The 3,273-nt window shown below is 35.0% G+C and overlaps 1 pseudogene; it reads left to right on the top strand.

Annotated features, from left to right (window-relative positions):
* Positions 1-276: 276 nt before the first annotated feature.
* LOC120174042 lies at positions 277-2,136 on the top strand (annotated as a pseudogene).
* Positions 2,137-3,273: the final 1,137 nt, after the last annotated feature.

Here is a 3,273-nt window from a genome sequence, read left to right on the forward strand (position 1 = left end):
CTTGAAACTTCAATATAAAAACATAAATATATTCATACTTCATTTTCTTTGGAGGGTTGCTTTTTTAGGGTTTAGGAATGCAGGGGTTTTGCGTTGGATGTTTTGGTTATGAATTATCTGTCTTTGGGCTTGGAAATTGATGTTGAAATCAATGGATTAGAACAAGAGGAATGGGAAAAAGAAAACACTCTTTTTTGCTAGGTAGTATTTTTTTCATTAGTTCTCGAATGGTTTTTATATTGAAACGCTGCTCAAGTAATTTGGGTTTATTATTGACTGGTGTTGCTCACAAAGTTCAGGAGCCTTCCTTCACTGTTTCAAAATACAGCTAATGCGGTTAATGAATTGCTGTTAGCAAGTAATTCTTACGACTTTAACTCTTTTTTTCTTTTTTTTGTCCATCAAGCACTGGCTTTCACATATGGATGCCACACGGAAAAGACCCCGACACTATACGAATTGTAACTTACTAGTGAAGCTTCATTTCGTAATGACTAAATGTAAATTTTCTTTCTTAAAAAGGCCGTTGGAGAACTTATTCTAGTAAGTTTTGAATACATATTTGTGTTTGATGTGGGCATATTCTACTTTTTTTTAATTTTGTCATGCGTTTGGAGAGTTATTTGAGGGTTATATCACCATTCCTATGTCTCAACATGGGTACTTCAAGAAAAAGAACTAGAGAAACAGTTAAAATTTGAGTGCATGTGGCTTTTAGATGAAGATTTTTTTTAACCCATTTGGATATGAATCAGAATTTGAGTCTCTGCTTGTCTGAAGATTACGAATCATCCTTTTTCTTTCACTGACAATTTCAGGGGAAATTTATGAACATGCAATTGTCCTCAGTGTTAAGATTGAGGATGAAGACGCCTTTGAGAGGGACTTTTTCCAGTTGAAGCCCCATTATACAGATGTTGGGTTAGTTGCTTGTCTTTCAGGGTTATGCTCAAGGGTTTTTCTCTGTAGTTTGGGAATTATGTCTGTCACCTTAACATTGCTGCTGTCACATTCTATGAAGCTCTGCGTAACCGTTAATAAAATATGGACAGATTTTGGATCTAATATTGGATTTCTTTAACCCTTGACTTTAATATATGGAAACTCCTGCTCCTTGCTTCTGTAGAAGCCTCTATTATTTATTTTAGGAAAATGATTGTAATTGTTTTACTTCTCTCTTGGAGCAGTAGCCGTCTTCGGCCATCCCAGCAAGAGTACCTGGTTGTAGGTCTTAATCTCTTGAGGCTTCTTGTCCAGAACAGAATTGCTGAGTTCCATACCGAACTGGAACTGCTTTCCGCCACTGCTTTGGAGAATCCTTGCACAGGCATGCTGTGGAGCTGGAGCAATCATTTATGGAAGGGGCTTACAATCGTGTCTTGACTGCTAGACAGACTGCTCCTCATGATACTTATGTTTACTTCATGGATCTCTTGGCAAAAACAGTGAGGTAAGCAGTTGTCTTCATGTATGATGATAATTCGGGGGATGACAATATTAAAAACACAGCAAATTGTCTTTTAAACGATGGTTGTATTTGCACCTATTTCAATTCTAAAGCTCATTCAATGGCTTCACGGCATCAGTGCTAATAGTACCGCATGTTTTCACCATCTGAGAGTTTCGTACTGCTGGAACTTCCATGTGTAGGTAATCTGCTCTATGTCACATTCTTGCTTATTGCTCGATGTCATTAGTTTATTCATAACTTTTCATTTTCAGATATGAAATAACTGGATGCAGTGAGAAGGCATACGACAATCTTTCAATTAATGATGCCCGCCAAATGTTACTTTTCTCATCTGATCAAGAGCTTTTAGAATATGTCAAAGTGGTAAGCGATGAAGGAACATCCATAATATCCATTAAAAATGAGTCCCCCCCCCCCCCTTTTTTTCCCCGAAATGCTTTGGAAAGCAAAGCTTATTTGTACATGTACACCTTGATTGCAGGAGCATCCTGAGTGGGAGGTGAAGAATGGATCGGTATTTTTCCGGCGAAAGAATCTACGCTGTGTAAGGAGATCCCATCCCTACAACTGATTAACCTAACTCTTAGCTATGTAGCGACCGCTTCTTTCAAACTCAAAGACAAGAAACTCTTAGCTATGCTAGGGAGTTGGAGCGGATTGTCTAGGCTAGTTGCTATCATTTTGTTGTTGTGGATTTTACTTTCTACACAGTATTCAAACTTTAAAAGAAGTTGTTTGGATTTCATATTTCAGACCACCGATACATTCGTGGATTCTAAATTTCTAAAATCTATTTTACCTTGATTCAAAATGGATGCTGAATATATGTTAGAATGTATTCGATCCATCTACATTATTTTTGAAGTTTTTTCATATATTTGGACACAAAATAGTTAAAGGGAGTAAAGTACACAATGTCCCCGATATAAGGTGTTGTTTTGTTAAATTTCCCGATAATAAAAGTTACAAAATAGTTCACCGATTATAAGACATTTTTGTTGAGTTCCTTGACTATCAAAAGTTACAAAATGTCATATGACTATTCATATGTTTCAAATTTTGTCTTTTTTCGTTAAAAAATTATGGTCATCTAAGTTGGAAGTTAACTTGTTGATTGAGATATGATAAAATTATATTTAAATGATGTTTATTGGCATCATCTTTTCTTTCAACCATTGATTTGACGACAGTTAATTTTTTTAATGAAAAAGGACAAGTTTAAAGAAAATGAATAGTCAAATGATCATTTAGTTACTTTTATTAGTTGGGATACTTAACAAAACACCTTATAGTCGATGGACTATTTTTTAATAGTTGAGGACTCAACAAAATAATATCCTATAATAAGAGACTATTTATGTATTTTACCCTAGAAAAGTTTTTTTTTAATTTTTTTTTGTAGGAAAAGGGCCTCATTAAAAATTCCTTCTAGGACCTACAAGGGGAAAACCTACAAGGGGAAAAGAGTACTCACATAATATATTAATCAGGATAAATGTTATGAGTTACAACAAGATAATAATCTCGGGACAAATCGAATAAATAAATAGGGTATTCTCTTATCTAAGTGCCCAAGCGACTAACACATAGATCACCTTATTACAAATACGCGGGACAAAAACAACTTTGAAAGATACATTGGTCTGCAAAATGAACTGAGCTTCATCCAGATGAAATCCTAAATGAACAAATGTACCACATCCCTTGAAAATTTATTAATCACTATTGTCGAATCAGTCTTAAACACAACTTAACGCCAATAGTTCTCTTGAATAAACTTTAAACTAGCAATCATAGCATGG

Source organism: Hibiscus syriacus, unplaced genomic scaffold, assembly GCF_006381635.1.
Source record: "Hibiscus syriacus cultivar Baekdansim isolate YM2019G1 unplaced genomic scaffold, ASM638163v2 tig00112000_pilon, whole genome shotgun sequence".
Taxonomy (NCBI): Eukaryota; Viridiplantae; Streptophyta; class Magnoliopsida; order Malvales; family Malvaceae; genus Hibiscus; species Hibiscus syriacus.